The sequence below is a fragment of the Bombina bombina genome, chromosome 5 (genome assembly GCF_027579735.1).
Source record: "Bombina bombina isolate aBomBom1 chromosome 5, aBomBom1.pri, whole genome shotgun sequence".
NCBI lineage: Eukaryota > Metazoa > Chordata > Amphibia > Anura > Bombinatoridae > Bombina > Bombina bombina.
In genome coordinates this window covers 1,082,332,592-1,082,351,176 of record NC_069503.1, presented here as the reverse complement: position 1 = coordinate 1,082,351,176, position 18,585 = coordinate 1,082,332,592, and positions in this window count along the sequence as shown.

Sequence of the window (18,585 nt, the reverse complement as noted above, 5' to 3'; positions counted from 1 at the left end):
AAACCTTTATCCAAACCATCCTGAAGAAACTGTAAAATTCTAGGAATTCTAAAAGAATGCCAGGAAAAATGATGAGAAGAACACCAAGAAATGTAAGTCTTCCAGACTCGATAATATATCTTCCTAGATACAGATTTACGAGCCTGTAACATAGTATTAATTACGGAGTCAGAGAAACCTCTATGACTGAGAATCAAGCGTTCAATCTCCATACCTTCAAATTTAAGGATTTTAGATCCTGATGGAAAAAAGGACCTTGCGATAGAAGGTCTGGTCTTAACGGAAGAGTCCACGGTTGGCAAGTAGCCATCCGGACAAGATCCGCATACCAAAACCTGTGAGGCCATGCTGGAGCCACCAGCAGAACAGACGAACGCTCCTTTAGAATCTTGGAAATCACTCTTGGAAGAAGAACTAGAGGCGGAAAGATATAGGCAGGATGATACTTCCAAGGAAGTGACAATGCATCCACTGCTTCCGCCTGAGGATCCCTGGATCTGGACAGATACCTGGGAAGCTTCTTGTTTATATGAGAAGCCATCAGATCTATTTCTGGAAGACCCCACATTTGAACAATCTGAAGAAATACATCTGGGTGAAGAGACCACTCGCCCGGATGTAACGTCTGGCGACTGAGATAATCCGCTTCCCAATTGTCTATACCTGGGATATGAACCGCAGAAATTGGACAGGAGCTGGATTCCGCCCAAACAAGTATTCGAGATACTTCTTTCATAGCCAGAGGACTGTGAGTCCCTCCTTGATGATTGTCATATGCCACGGTTGTGACATTGTCCGTCTGAAAACAAATGAATGACTCTCTCTTTAGAAGAGGCCACGACTGAAGAGCTCTGAAAATCGCACGGAGTTCCAAAATGTTGATTGGTAATCTCGCCTCCTGAGATTTCCAAACCCCTTGTGCTGTCAGAGACCCCCATACAGCTCCCCAACCTGTCAGACTTGCATCTGTTGAGATCACAGTCCAGGTCGGAAGAACAAAAGATGCCCCCTGAACTAAACGATGGTGGTCTGTCTACCACGTCAGAGAGTGTCGTACAATCGGTTTTAAAGATATTAATTGCGATATCTTTGTATAATCCCTGCACCACTGGTTCAGCATACAGAGCTGAAGAGGTCGCATGTGAAAACGAGCAAAGGGGATCGCATCCGATGCAGCAGTCATAAGACCTAGAATTTCCATGCATAGGGCTACGAAGGGAATGATTGAGACTGAAGGTTTTGACAAGCTGAAACCAATTTCAGACGTCTTTTGTCCGTCAGCGACAGAGTCATGGACACTGAATCTATCTGGAAACCTAAAAAGGTTACCGTTGTCTGAGGAATCAACGAACTCTTTGGTAAATTGATCCTCCAACCATGTTCTCGAAGAAACGATACAAGTTGATTCGTATGAGATTCTGCTGAAAGTAAAGACTGAGCAAGTACCAAGATATCGTCCAAATAAGGAAATACCACAATACCCTGTTCTCTGATTACAGATAGAAGGGCACCGAGAACCTTTGTAAAAATCCTTGGAGCTGTTGCTAGGCCAAACGGCAGAGCCACAAACTGGTAATGCTTGTCTAGGAAAGAGAATCTCAGAAACTGATAGTGATCTGGATGAATCGGAATATGCAGATATGCATCTTGTAAATCTATTGTGGACATATAATGCCCTTGCTGATCAAAAGGCAGAATAGTCCTTATAGTTACCACTTTGAATGTTGGTATCCTTACATAACGATTCAATATTTTTAAAACCAGAACTGGTCTGAAGGAATTCTCCTTCTTTGGTACAATGAAGAGATTTGATTAAAACCCCAGCCCCTGTTCCAGAACTGGAACTGGCACAATTACTCCAGCCAACTCTAGATCTGAAACACATTTCAGAAATGCTTGAGCCTTCACTGGATTTATTGGGACACGGGAAAGAAAAAATCTTCTTGCAGGAGGCCTTATCTTGAAGCCTATTCTCTACCCTTGAGAAACAATGTTCTGAATCCAAAGACTGTGAATCGAATTGATCCAAATTTCTTTGAAAAAACGTAATCTGCCCCCTACCAGCTGGGCTGGAATGAGGGCCGCACCTTCATGTGGACTTGGGAGCTGGCTTTGGCTTTCTAAAGGGCTTGGATTTATTCCAGACTGGAGATGGTTTCCAAACTGATACTGGTCCTGTAGGGGAAGGATCAGGCTTTCGTTCCTTATTATGATGAAAGGAACGAAAACGATTAGTGGACCTAAATTTACCTTTAGATTTTTTATCCTGTGGTAAAAAAGTTCCTTTCCCCCCAGTAACAGTTGAAATAATAGAATCCAACTGTGAACCAAACAATTTATTACCCTGGAAAGAAAGGGAAAGCAAAGTTGACTTAGAAGACATATCAGCATTCCAAGTTTTAAGCCATAAAGCTCTTCTAGCTAAAATAGCTAAAGACATATACCTGACATCAACCCTAATGATATCAAAGATGGCATCACAAATAAAGTTATTAGCATGTTGAAGAAGATTAACAATGCTATGAGTATTATGATCTGTTATTTGTTGTGCTAAAGCTTCTAACCATAAAGTTGAAGCTGCAGCAACATCCGCCAAAGATATTGCAGGTCTAAGAAGATTACCTGAACATAAGTAAGCTTTTCTTAGAAAGGATTCAATTTTCCTATCTAAAGGATCCTTAAAGGAAGTACTATCTGCCGTAGGAATAGTAGTACGTTTAGCAAGAGTAGAGATAGCCCCATCAACCTTAGGGATTTTGTCCCAAAACTCTAATCTGTCAGATGGCACAGGATATAATTGCTTAAACCGTTTAGAAGGAGTAAATGAATTACCCAGATTATTCCATTCCCTGGAAATTACTTCAGAAATAGCATCAGGTACGGGAAAAACCTCCGGAATAACTATAGGGGGTTTAAAAACCGTATTCAAACGTTTAGATTTAGTATCAAGAGGACCAGACTCCTCTATTTCTAATGCAATTAAGACTTCTTTAAGTAAAGAACGAATAAATTACATTTTAAATAAATAAGAAGATTTATCAGTATCAATCTCTGAAACAGAACCTTCTGAACCAGAAAAATCAGTATCAGAAACAGAATCAGAATGATGATGTTCGTTTAAAAAGTCATCTGAAACATGAGAAGTTTTAAAAGACCTTTTACGTTTACTGGAAGGAGGAATAACAGACATAGCCTTCTTAATAGATTTAGAAACAAAATCTCTTATGTTAACAGGAACACCCTGAATATTAGATGTTGATGGAACAGCAACAGGTAATGGAACATTACTAAAGGAAATATTATCTGCATTAGAAAGTTTGTCATGACATTCATCACAAACAACAGCAGGAGAAACAGTTACCACAAGTTTACAACAAATACACTTAACTTTGGTAGATCCAGTATCAGGCAGCGATTTTCCAGAAGTAGCTTCTGATTCAGGGTCAATCTGAGACATTTTGTAATATGAAATAGAAAAAACAACATATAAAGCAAAATTATCAAATTCCTTAAATGACAGTTTCAGGAATGGGAAAAAATGCCAATGAACAAGCTTCTAGCAACCAGAAGCAAATAAACAATGAGACTTAAATAATGTGGAGACAATAATGACGCCCATATTTTTTAGCGGCGCCAAAAAAGACGCCCACATTATTTAGCGCCTAAATGCTTTTGGCGCCAAAAATGACGCCACATCCGGTAACGCTGACACTTTTGGCGCAAAAATGTCAAAAGATGACGCAACTTCCGGCGACAAGTATGACGCCGGAAATGACACAGAAAATGTTTGCGCCAAAAAAGTCTGCGCCAAGAATGACGCAATAAAAACATAATTTATGTAAGAACTTACCTGATAAATTCATTTCTTTCATATTAGCAAGAGTCCATGAGCTAGTGACGTATGGGATATACATTCCTACCAGGAGGGGCAAAGTTTCCCAAACCTCAAAATGCCTATAAATAAACCCCTCACCACACCCACAATTCAGTTTAACGAATAGCCAAGAAGTGGGGTGATAAAAAAGTGCAAAAGCATATAAAATAAGGAATTGGAATAATTGTGCTTTATACAAAAATCATAACCACCCCAAAAAAGGGCGGGCCTCATGGACTCTTGCTAATATGAAAGAAATGAATTTATCAGGTAAGTTCTTACATAAATTATGTTTTCTTTCATGTAATTAGCAAGAGTCCATGAGCTAGTGACGTATGGGATAATGATTACCCAAGATGTGGATCTTTCCACACAAGAGTCACTAGAGAGGGAGGGATAAAATAAAGACAGCCAATTCCTGCTGAAAATAATCCACACCCAAAATAAAGTTTAATGAAAAACATAAGCAGAAGATTCAAACTGAAACAGCTGCCTGAAGTACTTTTCTACCAAAAACTGCTTCAGAAGAAGAAAATACATCAAAATGGTAGAATTTAGTAAAAGTATGCAAAGAGGACCAAGTTGCTGCTTTGCAAATCTGATCAATCGAAGCTTCATTCCTAAACGCCCAGGAAGTAGAAACTGACCAAGTAGAATGAGCTGTAATCCTTTGAGGCGGAGATTTACCCGACTCAACATAGGCAAGATGAATTAAAGATTTCAACCAAGATGCCAAAGAAATGGCAGAAGCTTTCTGGCCTTTTCTAGAACCAGAAAAAATAACAAATAAACTAGAAGTCTTTCGGAAAGACTTAGTAGCTTCAACATAATATTTCAAAGCTCTAACAGCATCCAAAGAATGCAATGATTTCTCCTTCGAATTCTTAGGATTAGGACATAATGAAGGAACCACAATTTCCCTACTAATGTTGTTAGAATTCACAACTTTAGGTAAAAATTCAAAAGAAGTTCGCAACACTGCCTTATCCTGATGAAAAATCAGAAAAGGAGACTCACAAGAAAGAGCAGATAATTCAGAAACTCTTCTGGCAGAAGAGATTGCCAAAAGGAACAAAACTTTCCAAGAAAGCAATTTAATGTCCAATGAATGCATAGGTTCAAACGGAGGAGCTTGAAGAGCCCCCAGAACCAAATTCAAACTCCAAGGAGGAGAAATTGACTTAATGACAGGTTTTATACGAACCAAAGCTTGTACAAAACAATGAATATCAGGAAGATTAGCAATCTTTCTGTGAAAAAGAACAGAAAGAGCAGAGATTTGTCCTTTCAAAGAACTTGCGGATAAACCTTTATCTAAACCATCCTGAAGAAACTGTAAAATTCTCGGAATTCTAAAAGAATGCCAAGAAAAATGATGAGAAACACACCAAGAAATATAAGTCTTCCAGACTCTATAATATATCTCTCTGGATACAGATTTACGAGCCTGTAACATAGTATTAATCACAGAGTCAGAGAAACCTCTTTGACCAAGAATCAAGCGTTCAATCTCCATACCTTTAAATTTAAGGATTTGAGATCCTGATGGAAAAAAGGACCTTGCGACAGAAGGTCTGGTCGTAGCGGAAGAGTCCACGGATGGCAAGAGGCCATCCGGACAAGATCCGCATACCAAACCCTGTGAGGCCATGCCGGAGCTACCAGCAGAACAAACGAGCATTCCTTCAGAATCTTGGAGATTACTTTTGGAAGAAGAACTAGAGGCGGAAAGATATAGGCAGGATGATACTTCCAAGGAAGTGATAATGCATCCACTGCTTCCGCCTGAGGATCCCGGGATCTGGACAGATACCTGGGAAGTTTCTTGTTTAGATGAGACGCCATCAGATCTATTTCTGGAAGCTCCCACATTTGAACAATCTGAAGAAATACCTCTGGGTGAAGAGACCATTCGCCCGGATGCAACGTTTGGCGACTGAGATAATCCGCTTCCCAATTGTCTATACCTGGGATATGAACCGCAGAGATTAGACAGGAGCTGGATTCCGCCCAAACCAGAATTCGAGATACTTCTTTCATAGCCAGAGGACTGTGAGTCCCTCCTTGATGATTGATGTATGCCACAGTAGTGACATTGTCTGTCTGAAAACAAATGAACGATTCTCTCTTCAGAAGAGGCCAAGACTGAAGAGCTCTGAAAATTGCACGGAGTTCCAAAATATTGATCGGTAATCTCACCTCCTGAGATTCCCAAACTCCTTGTGCCGTCAGAGATCCCCACACAGCTCCCCAACCTGTGAGACTTGCATCTGTTGAAATTACAGTCCAGGTCGGAAGCACAAAAGAAGCCCCCTGAATTAAACGATGGTGATCTGTCCACCACGTTAGAGAGTGTCGTACAATCGGTTTTAAAGATATTAATTGAGATATCTTTGTGTAATCCTTGCACCATTGATTCAGCATACAGAGCTGAAGAGGTCGCATGTGAAAACGAGCAAAGGGGATCGCGTCCGATGCAGCAGTCATAAGACCTAGAATTTCCATGCATAAGGCTACCGAAGGGAATGATTGTGACTGAAGGTTTCGACAAGCTGAAATCAATTTTAGACGTCTCTTGTCTGTTAAAGACAGAGTCATGGACACTGAATCTATCTGGAAACCCAGAAAGGTTACCCTTGTCTGAGGAATCAATGAACTTTTTGGTGAATTGATCCTCCAACCATGATCTTGAAGAAACAACACAAGTCGATTCATATGAGATTCTGCTAAATGTAAAGACTGAGCAAGTACCAAGATATCGTCCAAATAAGGAAATACCACAATACCCTGTTCTCTGATTACAGACAGAAGGGCACCGAGAACCTTTGTAAAAATTATTGGAGCTGTAGCTAGGCCAAACGGCAGAGCCACAAACTGGTAATGCTTGTCCAGAAAAGAGAATCTCAGGAACTGATAATGATCTGGATGAATCGGAATATGCAGATATGCATCCTGTAAATCTATTGTGGACATAAAATGCCCTTGCTGAACAAAAGGCAAGATAGTCCTTACAGTTACCATTTTGAACGTTGGTATCCTTACATAACGATTCAATATTTTTAGATCCAGAACTGGTCTGAAGGAATTCTCCTTCTTTGGTACAATGAAGAGATTTGAATAAAACCCCATCCCCTGTTCCAGAACTGGAACTGGCATAATTACTCCAGCCAACTCTAGATCTGAAACACAATTCAGAAATGCTTGAGCTTTCACTGGATTTACTGGGACACGGGAAAGAAAAAATCTCTTTGCAGGAGGTCTCATCTTGAAACCAATTCTGTACCCTTCTGAAACAATGTTCTGAATCCAAAGATTGTGAACAGAATTGATCCAAATTTCTTTAAAAAAATGTAACCTGCCCCCTACCAGCTGAGCTGGAATGAGGGCCGCACCTTCATGTGGACTTAGAAGCAGGCTTTGCCTTTCTAGAAGGCTTGGATTTATTCCAGACTGGAGATGGTTTCCAAACTGAAACTGCTCCTGAGGATGAAGGATCAGGCTTTTGTTCTTTGTTGAAACGAAAGGAACGAAAACGATTATTAGCCCTGTTTTTACCCTTAGATTTTTTATCCTGTGGTAAAAAAGTTCCTTTCCCACCAGTAACAGTTGAGATAATGGAATCCAACTGAGAACCAAATAATTTGTTACCCTGGAAAGAAATGGAAAGTAGAGTTGATTTAGAAGCCATATCAGCATTCCAAGTTTTAAGCCATAAAGCTCTTCTAGCTAAAATAGCTAGAGACATAAACCTGACATCAACTCTGATAATATCAAAAATGGCATCACAGATAAAATTATTAGCATGCTGAAGAAGAATAATAATATTATGAGAATCATGATCTGTTACTTGTTGTGCTAAAGTCTCCAACCAAAAAGTTGAAGCTGCAGCAACATCAGCCAAAGATATAGCAGGTCTAAGAAGATTACCTGAACATAGATAAGCTTTTCTTAGAAAGGATTCAATTTTCCTATCTAAAGGATCTTTAAACGAAGTACCATCTGACGTAGGAATAGTAGTACGTTTAGCAAGGGTAGAAATAGCCCCATCGACTTTAGGGATTTTGTCCCAAAATTCTAATCTGTCGGACGGCACAGGATATAATTGCTTAAAACGTTTAGAAGGAGTAAATGAATTACCCAATTTATCCCATTCTCTGGAAATTACTTCAGAAATAGCATTAGGAACAGGAAAAACTTCTGGAATAACCACAGGAGATTTAAATACCTTATCTAAACGTTTAGAATTAGTATCAAGAGGACCAGAATCCTCTATTTCTAAAGCAATTAGTACTTCTTTAAGTAAAGAACGAATAAATTCCATTTTAAATAAATATGAAGATTTATCAGCATCAATCTCTGAGACAGAATCCTCTGAGCCAGAAGAGTCATCAGAATCAGAATGATGATGTTCATTTAAAAATTCATCTGTAGAGAGAGAAGTTTTAAAAGATTTTTTATGTTTACTAGAAGGAGAAATAACAGACATAGCCTTCTTGATGGATTCAGAAACAAAATCTCTTATGTTATCAGGAACATTCTGCACCTTAGATGTTGAGGGAACTGCAACAGGCAATGGCACATTACTAAAGGAAATATTATCTGCTTTAACAAGTTTGTCATGACAATTAATACAAACAACAGCCGGAGGAATAGCTACCAAAAGTTTACAGCAGATACACTTAGCTTTGGTAGTTCCAGCACTAGACAGCGATTTTCCTGAAGTATCTTCTGACTCAGATGCAACGTGAGACATCTTGCAATATGTAAGAGAAAAAACAACATATAAAGCAAAATTGATCAAATTCCTTAAATGACAGTTTCAGGAATGGGAAAAAATGCCAATAAACAAGCTTCTAGTAACCAGAAGCAAAGAAAAAATGATACTGAAATAATGTGGAGACAAAAGCGACGCCCATATTTTTTGGCGCCAAATAATACGCCCACATTGTTTTGCGCCTAAAGGCTTTTTGGCGCCAAAAATGACGCCACATCCGGAACGCCGACATTTTTGGCGCAAAAGGACGTCAAAAAATGACGCAACTTCCGGCGACACGTATGACGCCGGAAACAGAAAAGATTTTTTGCGCCAAAAAAGTCCGCGCCAAGAATGACGCAATAAAATGAAGCATTTTCAGCCCCCGCGAGCCTAACAGCCCACAGGGAAAAAAAGTCAAATTTTTTAAGGTAAGAAAAAATGATTGATTCAAATGCATTATCCCAAATATGAAACTGACTGTCTGAAAATAAGGAATGTTGAACATTCTGAGTCAAGGCAAATAAATGTTTGAATACATATATTTAGAACTTTATAAATAAAGTGCCCAACCATAGCTTAGAGTGTCACAGAAAATAAGATTTACTTACCCCAGGACACTCATCTACATGTTTGTAGAAAGCCAAACCAGTACTGAAACGAAAATCAGCAGAGGTAATGGTATATAAATAAGAGTATATCGTCGATCTGAAAAGGGAGGTAAGAGATGAATCTCTACGACCGATAACAGAGAACCTATGAAATAGACCCCGTAGAAGGAGATCACTGCATTCAAATAGGCAATACTCTCCTCACATCCCTCTGACATTCACTGCACGCTGAGAGGAAAACCGGGCTCCAACTTGCTGCGGAGCGCATATCAACGTAGAATCTAGCACAAACTTACTTCACCACCTCCATAGGAGGCAAAGTTTGTAAAACTGAATTGTTGAAGCTACTAAGTCTTTCCGAAAGACTTCTAGTTTATTTGTTATCTTTTCTGGTTCTAGAAAAGGCCAGAAAGCTTCTGCCATTTCTTTGGCATCTTGGTTGAAATCTTTAATTCATCTTGCCTATGTTGAGTCGGGTAAATATCCGCCTCAAAGGATTACAGCTCATTCTACTTGGTCAGTTTCTACTTCCTGGGCGTTTAGGAATGAAGCTTCGATTGATCAGATTTGCAAAGCAGCAACTTGGTCCTCTTTGCATACTTTTACTAAATTCTACCATTTTTTTTTTTTAAAACTTTATTTTTGAAAATTTTTCCACAGAGAAACTTGATCAGCACCACACAGTTGTGCACAATATTTAACATAGTAAGACATGATGTAGGCAACAAAGTACGGTCTCGGTACCATAACAAAAACTGCTTAGAGTCCAAAAGTCTATTCTTGAACCATGTGGGGTGGCCAAGCTCCATGTGTTAATATAACATTTAAATAAGCAAAACAACAAATAAAACAATACAAAAAAAAAACATAAACAGTGACAGATATTGATCATTGGTATTAATTGGGTTGCATACCGTTGGGCATAACCATGCGTATTAGAGGAGGGGGAGAGATGAACAGGGAGGCGTTGTTTGTACAACAATGAAGTTACTTATTAACACTGGTGTAAGGCTCTTCTCATGATCCTTTTTGTTGTACCTGTTCAGATCCCTTATGCTGGATACTGGAGTATGCTCTCTGTAATCTATGAGGTATTTGGGTGCGATACTATCAATAGTAAGGGAGACAGTGTTATTACCATTTTATGTATGAATACTCATATGCATATGCATCTGCGGATGGGTTTAGTCAGAGGCCCCAGGCCCAGTCATTCAGGCAGTTAGTCACTTGTTATGTCAGTTATGTTCTGTCAAGTATCTGTTTCAGGGCTCAGCGAGCACCATCGACCGTGTAGGTTTTCGTTAAGCATGAATATAGTATTTTGAAAGGGGCGTAGGAGTCTTTCTCTTAAGTCTTTCGGTAAATATAACAAGTACGGCTCCCACTTATTTATAAATAATTTTATTCTGGCATCGCGGTCCCCTTGTGCATCTACTTGTTCTATTAAAAGCTGTTGGTACATTGCGTGAGTCAGTTTTTTGAAGGGGGTTCCCTGTTTCTAGCCCAATATTGTAACATTAGTTTTCTGGCCATTAAGACAACTAGGTTAAAGAACTTTTGGCGTCGAGAGGGTAAGTCAATGTCTTGAAAGAAGAGTACGTTTGCTACGGCCAATGATATGTTGGTTTTGAGCATTGTTGACAACCAGAATTTAACTTTGCCCCAGTACCTTTGCAATTTGGGGCAATCCCAGACCAGGTGTATCAGGTCCGGTGTGGGGGCCATACACTTAGGACATGTATTAGATGCCTCTGGGACCCATTTCGCTCTAGTTTTAGGTGTGATATATGCCTGGTGCAGGAATTTCACTTGTGTTTCACGCAGGTTTGAAGACAGGGTGGCTGCTCTGACTGCTTGTATGCTATGGGTGATTTGTTCCTGCGTGACCTCAGGGATTCTTTGTCCTTGCCATTTGGTTACTATTTCCTGCAATGTCTGTGTCTCATTTTGTGCTACTATTTGCTTATAGATAGGTGTAATGGAGTGCGTTCCTTGAGTAGCCAAGTTACAAAGTGCGGCTATCTTAGTTGACCCTGGCGAAGTTAGTCCTGCAGGTAGGATATTCTGTACATAGTGCCTACTTTGAAAGTAGGCAAATCTGTGCGTGTTGGGGAGAGTGTATTGGGCTTGTAGGTCAGAGAAGGTGAGTATCTGATGTGTGGTAGGATTGAGTAATTGTGCCACCATCTTTAGTCCCTTGCGTTCCCACATTTTAAAAGCTGCTGTAGTGTATCCTGGCATGAAATTGGGGTTGCCCTGTAGAGGCAGATATTTACTGAATGTGAAGTCCATCCCCCATAATCTGCAGAGTTTAGCCCAGGCCCTCATCGGATCCCTGAATAGTATGCTGTGTTTTATATGCGGGGGGAGGGATGAGAGCTGTGTGTGTGGCAAGAAAGCTGGGTGTATTGGTGCTAGTAAGTCACCCTCTATGGGGGGACAAAAATAGTCTGATTGGGACAACCATCCCACCACAACCTTGATCAGGGATGCCCAGTTGTACCATCTAATATTGGGGAGGCTAAGCCCACCTGAGTGGATTGGCATTGCCAGATGAAGTCTGTTTATCCTTGGTTTCCCTTGATTCCAGACAAACTTGCCAAATAGGGTTGTTAGACCATTGAGATCCCGCTTTGTCATTAGGAGGGGGAGCATCTGAAGGGGGTAAAGCAACTTTGGTAGGATAATCATTTTTAAAAGATGGATCCTACCCGTAGTAGACAGGGGTAGGTTTCTCCACCCTTTCATTTGATTGTGAATGAGGGTTATTGTATTTTCTATGTTGAGGTGGTATAGTTTGTTAGTGTTTATATGCAAGTGGATCCCTAGATATGTGAAGGTTCCTGTGGTCACTTTCAAGTCTGTGCCCTGTAATGGATTTTTTTGGGTGTTAAGCAGCCATGTTAATTCTGATTTATCCGTGTTGACTTTGTAGCCTGTGAATTCCCCAAATTCGTGTAGCATGAGCAGCAGTTTGGGTACATTAGTGTGTGGGTTTGGGACATATAACAAAAGGTCGTCGGCATACAGGGATAAATGCATTATCTGTTTATGAATTTTTAAGCCTTCACTGCATTGGCGAATATAACATGCCAGTGGTTCTATCGCTAAATTGAAAAGCAGAGGGGACAGGGGGCAACCCTGCCTGGTTCCTCTCTCCAGAAGAAACGGTGAGGATAGTTGGCCATTAATGATTATGGAAGCTGAAGGTGACGTGTATAGTGTTTGGAGCACGGTAAGGAAATTCCCAGATATGCCAAACTTTTCCAAGGAGGTGTACAGGTGGTCCCACTCTATTCTATCGAATGCCTTCTCGGCATCGATGGCGAGAAGGCACGCGTCAATGTTGGGTTTCTGTGTGTCCATGTAATGTGGGTTATTATAATGAGATATAACAGCTAGTGTCTTTCTGATGTTAATTACTGAGGTGCGGTGTTTGATGAAACCAGTCTGGTCAGGATGTATTATGTTCGGTAGTGTGTTTGCTAACCTGTCTGCCAAGATTTTAGTGAACAGTTTGTAATCGCTGTTGAGCAATGAGATCGGTCTGTACGAGGAGGGTTGTGTGTGGTCTCTGTGTGGTTTCGGAAGTATGCAAATGTTGGCATCTGTAAACCTCTGGCGCGGCGTTCCCTGATAGGTAGGCAGAATATGTAGTGGCCAAGGTTGGGGCTATGTCTGTGCTAAGAATCTTATAATATTCAATTGGTAGAGAGTCTGGACCTGCCGCTTTCCCTAGTTTGGAATTTCCAATAGCTCGTAGTACCTCTTGTGTATGTATGGGGGAATTCAGGCTGTCTCTTTGAGTATCTGACAGCTGGGGTACTTTAATTTTTTGCCAAAACATATCCTTATCCACTTTCCTGATGTTTTGCCTGGTGTACAAGGATTTGTAGTAAGATGTGAATACTTGCATTATATCTTTAGTGTCTGTTTTGAGATGGTCCCCTGACTTAATGGCTGTTATAATGGATTTGGGCGTGTGTAGTCTTACTAAGTTCGCCAGGAGTTTGCCAGCTTTGTTGCCATGGCGATAGAACCTGCCTTGCCTGTGCAAGTTAAATTTATGGTCTAGAATCTGTAAGTGCGTGTCCCTGTCTTTTTTGACCGTGTAGTATCTTTGGCGATTGGTCTCTGTGGGGCTTGCTAGGTAAGCATTGTATGCAGTAGTTAGATCTGAAAGGAGTTGTGTGGTAACCTTCTTTTGGGATCTAAAATGATGGGCTGTGTATGCTGTGATTTTGCCTCTGATGACCGCCTTAGAGGCATGCCAGAACAGGTCAGGGTTAGGTTTGTGTTGCTCATTATCCAGGGTGTATTCAAACCAATATGCCTTTAGGTGTTGTTTAAAATCTGCATTAGAGTATAAGTGTGAGGGAAACCTCCATTTTCGTTCTTGGGATTCTGTTCTGAAAGGTTGAAGCATTAGTCGTATGGGGGCATGATCTGAGATCGTAATTGGAAGGATAGATGTGTTCAGTATGCTAGGGGTGATTTGGGGGGATGTGAGAAAGTAGTCGATTCGGGAGAAAGTATGATGCGTCTTTGAGACACACGTGTAGTCCCTTTGGTCGGGATGCTGAGATCTCCATAAGTCGTGTAACCCCAATCCGTCTCTAAAATTAGTTATGATTTGCGTTTCTTTTCTATGTTTGGAGTGGGTTCCCTTCTTTGTGCTTGGGTGTGATGGATCAAAAAACCTGTCCAATGGGAGGGCTTGCGCCATGTTGAAGTCCCCACCTACTATTACTGGTGAATCCGAATGTAGGGCAATGAGTGATTGGAGAGATGACCAGAAGGCCTGGTCAGAGTGGTTTGGGCCATAAACATTACATAGCTGGAAAGTGCTGGTGTGGATGTGAAGCGTGGTGAATATAAAGCGGCCTTGTTTATCGATTTTGGTGTTAGAGAAGGTCAGTGGTAGGTTTTTTCGTATTAGAATAGCTACCCCACGTTTTCTCCCCTCTGACGGCGAGTACATAATTTGTCCCACCCATCTAATCTTTAATTTTTCATGTTCTTCTGCGGTGAGGTGTGTTTCCTGTAGCAGTGCAATGTCTGCATGGATGGAATTAAGGTACTGGAGGATTCTACTTCTTTTAGTTGGGGATGTTATTCCCCCTACATTCCAGGATATCACATTAAGTTTTGTGGTCATTGGAGAAGTTTGTGGGGGGGTGGGGGCAGCAGGTATAGTTGTCGGTGGGGAGGTGGGTTACTTCCACCAGTCATGTGTGTGTGTAATGTGTCAAGAGAGAGGTGGAGGTAAGACAGGGTGTTGGTTTGCGTGTGGCATGATATGTAGTGTGATGAAGGGAAAGACTCACAGGCATCGCTGAAAAGCAATCGATCTGGGTTATTCATCTGAGGTCTAAGTGTCAGTCTCCAGTCAACCCATCCGCCGAGCATAACAGCCACGCCCTCTGCTATAAAGAAAGGAAATTGATTAGTTAATACATATGACATTGTTGAGACATATAGGTGACGGGTGTGTCTGGGGTAGTGCATCATAGGGGTCAGACTTTACACTGTAGTTTAAGGCCAGAAGGGGCACCTTGATATTGACTAGGCAGAGCAAATACGTAGTACATTGAACATTACAAAATTTGGAAATAAAAAAACGAAAACAAAAATGAACACAAGAACAAAAACAATAAAACACACAATAACCATCATTTTCTACAAACTTGTTTCCTGGTGTAGTATCAGTCCCAGGAATGAGGGGGTGAGTTCTCTGAGGAACCCCCTCCTGAGGCAGAACAGCGTCTTGAAGAGTGGTGCTCCAAAGAGTAACCACAGTGGTAATGCGGCGTTCCTCGGCCGCCAGTGCCTCTTGTGTCCGGAGACACCTATGTCCAGAATCTCCCATCTTGAAAAGAGTCTTATACGTATGTAAGTGAGGGAAGCGACATGTTCTATGGATCAGTTTGTTGCTGCTTTTCTTCTTCTAGGTAAGCTTTCAATTCTTTTGGGGAACGGAAGAACTTGGGACCCCTAGGGGTCTGCAGCCTGAGTTTGGCAGGGTAAAGGAGTGCGACTTGCCTACCTTCTTCATATAGTTGGGAGCAATAAGGGGCGAATTCTTTGCGCATTTTGGTTACATCTGCTGAAAAATCTTGAAATAGCAGGAGTTTTTTCCCTTCATAGATGATATCTGCCTTGTGTGACCTGTAGGCCCGTAGCAAAGTCAGTTTTTCTTGGTAGTTTAGACATTTAAATATGACCTGTCGGGGTTTTGTGGCATTGGCAGTAGAGAGGCCGTTGTCTGGGCCGATGCGGTGCGCTCTTTCCACATCTATTGGGAGGCGATCCGGGTCTATGCCTAATAATCTGGGAAACGTGAGTGCTGTGAACTCCAATAGATCTTTGTTCATGATGCTCTCTGGTATTCCAATTATACGGAGGTTATTGCGTCTGCTACGATTCTCCAGATCGTCGACTTTGTCTTGGAGCGCCTGGTTTTGGCGTAGTAATTGTCGGAGGGAGGTAGAAGTGGTATCTTGGCGGTCTTCCAAGTCTGAAATCCTCTGTTCTGCCTGATTCATCCTTGTTGAAAAAAGGCGCACCTCACTAGTTAAAGTGTCCATGCCTGCCTGGAGAGATTCCATCTTAGGCAGGAAGAAAGATTTTAGTTCTTGCATGAGGTTTGTGGAATCACTAGCTGGTAGGTGAGAGGAGCTTGGTGAGGGAGGGTTGTCAATCTGCGCCTCTGTGGCGTGTCGTTGTCTCCTATCTGCTTGTTTAGACTTTGAAGTCATCTTGCTCTCAAATGCACTAGAAAGAGGCTTGAAATATTTGTCAACCTTCATATGAAGGGCAGGAGAGAGGGAGAGTATAATAGCAAAGTTCAAATGATTTTATTGTCAGCGTTATGGCTTTATGCCTTTATGTGGCACTGCTGAGCTGCAGTCAGAGGGCAGCTTATATGATGTGTGAAATAGCTAGTTGGTATAAAAGTTGTTAAGCCACGTGGGTGAGTCATGCAGGCCTTGTTTGTGCTTCAGCGGCACTTCATAATCTGGTTCTTTCCCAAAGGCAAAAGGACAATCTTTATTATGGTGCAATTAGCAAACCCTCATACAATCTGTCTCTGTGCTGGGGTGTCGATGGGTATGAGAGATAGAGTCCCAAGGAGTGGCAGATAGTCTGTATAGTAATAGTGCACCTGTTAAAGCTTTGTTGTGGTGAAATAAAGCAGGTATTGTAAGCATCCCCTGTGTGCCTTTCTCTTGCGGTGGCCAGTTGTGCTCCTTCCACAGTGAGTGGTGCCTTAAGTGATTGCAGAATAGGTGCTCCCAGCTAGGTCTGTAGATTAATGGCTGTGAAATGGGTTTCTGTGTAAGTACTTCCCACCATTGTTGCCTGCCTAGTTTTACGTAGGTAATTCAACCCCCTCTGTGTGACAGATCTGTGATGGGTATAGCAGGTCCTGAACTATTGTGCTTTGTAATGTAGTGAAGCTTCTCTGCACTCACCCTCCTTTCCGATTACTTTTGTGATGAGAGACAGGGCTTTCACAGCTTCCGATAAGCTGCTGTGTGTCTTGATGCGGGAGGGCCGCGATCTAATATGGCGCCCGCGGCTGGTGTTCCGTTGCACACTTTCAGTGCTTCAGGGGGCAAGGGCAGTTGTCGGCCCTTCACACCACTTGGCCGGTTGAGGATGATGTCCGGGTGTTCCCCCAACAAGGCTAAGGTGTGGGCAAAGGTGTCCGGCAGCAGATTAAGGGTTTTCTCAGAGCTCGATGTACGGAGCTCCTTCTCTGCACTGCCGATCCTCAGCTCCACCCACCGGAAGTCCAAATTCTACCATTTTGATGTATTTTCTTCTTCTGAAGCAGTTTTTGGTAGAAAAGTACTTAAGGCAGCTGTTTCAGTTTGAATCTTCTGCTTATGTTTTTCATTAAACTTTATTTTGGGTGTGGATTATTTTCAGCAGGAATTGGCTGTCTTTATTTTATCCCTCCCTCTCTAGTGACTCTTGCGTGGAAAGATCCACATCTTGGGTAATCATTATCCCATACGTCACTAGCTCATGGACTCTTGCTAATTACATGAAAGAAAACATAATTTATGTAAGAACTTACCTGATAAATTCATTTCTTTCATATTAGCAAGAGTCCATGAGGCCCGCCCTTTTTTGGGGTGGTTATGATTTTTGTATAAAGCACAATTATTCCAATTCCTTATTTTATATGCTTTCGCACTTTTTTATCACCCCACTTCTTGGCTATTCGTTAAACTGAATTGTGGGTGTGGTGAGGAGTGTATTTATAGGCATTTTGAGGTTTGGGAAACTTTGCCCCTCCTGGTAGGAATGTATATCCCATACGTCACTAGCTCATGGACTCTTGCTAATTACATGAAAGAAATAAAGCATTTTCAGCCCCCGCGAGCCTAACAGCCCACAGGAAAAAAGTCAAATTTTAAGGTAAGAAAAAATTGGATTATTCATATGCATTATCCCAAATATGAAACTGACTGTCTGAAATAAGGAACGTTGAACATCCTGAATCAAGGCAAGTAAATGTTTAAACACATATATTTAGAACTTTATAAAAAAGTGCCCAACCATAGCTTAGAGTGTCACAAATAAGACTTACTTACTCCAGGACACTCATCTACATGTAGTAGAAAGCCAAACCAGTACTGAAACGAGAATCAGTAGAGGTAATGGTATATATAAGAGTATATCGTCGATCTGAAAAGGGAGGTAAGAGATGAATCTCTACGACCGATAACAGAGAACCTATGAAATAGACCCCGTAGAAGGAGATCATTGAATTCAAATAGGCAATACTCTCTTCACATCCCTCTGACATTCACTGCACACTGAGAGGAAAACCGGGCTCCAGCCTGCTGCGAAGCGCATATCAACGTAGAATCTAGCACAAACTTACTTCACCACCTCCATGGGAGGCAAAGTTTGTAAAACTGATTTGTGGGTGTGGTGAGGGGTGTATTTATAGGCATTTTGAGGTTTGGGAAACTTTGCCCCTCCTGGTAGGAATGTATATCCCATACGTCACTAGCTCATGGACTCTTGCTAATTACATGAAAGAAAACTTTATTTAGTTGCGGCGGTGTAGGGGGGCAGATTACTAGCAAAAGTAGTCAGATTGTGCCACACTTGTGTGCGGAACATCTGGAGTGAGGTAAGAATCGATCTGTGTCGGACTGAGTCCGGCGGATCGAAGTTAACGTCACTAAATTCTACTTTTGCCGGTCTCTAGCCTTTGATAACTAAGGCGAATCAGCTTCGTCACAAATACGCTGCGGAATTCCAGCGTATTTGAGGTTGACGGCTTGATAACTAGGCCTCATTTTATTCTAGTGTTTGCAAGGCGG